The sequence below is a fragment of the Kryptolebias marmoratus genome, linkage group LG7 (assembly GCF_001649575.2).
Source record: "Kryptolebias marmoratus isolate JLee-2015 linkage group LG7, ASM164957v2, whole genome shotgun sequence".
Taxonomy (NCBI): Eukaryota; Metazoa; Chordata; class Actinopteri; order Cyprinodontiformes; family Rivulidae; genus Kryptolebias; species Kryptolebias marmoratus.
The window spans coordinates 831,026-831,360 of NC_051436.1; positions in this window are offsets into that span (position 1 = coordinate 831,026).

Consider the following 335-nt stretch of genomic DNA (forward strand, 5'->3'; position numbering starts at 1 on the left):
GTAGTAGTGGTGGGCTCTGGAGTAGTAGTGGTGGGCTCTGGGGTAGTCGTGGTGGTTGTGGTGGTGGTGATGTAGACACACCTGATGGAGACAGAAACAAACATCATGAGCTGCTGCTGAGGGCTGCAGCCACCAGGGGGCACTCTACTGTTGAAGATCTCTGACTGACAGCCACAGTGTGGACCTGATGGTGGCGCTAGAGGAAGCCCCACTGATCACAGAGGCAGCAGCTTCATGATGTGGAATCAGGTGGAGCTCCATTTAAGCAGCAGCAGGAAGCAGTCAGGATTTTATTGGTGCCTGATTCATCTGAAGAATTCAGCTGTAAATCAGCA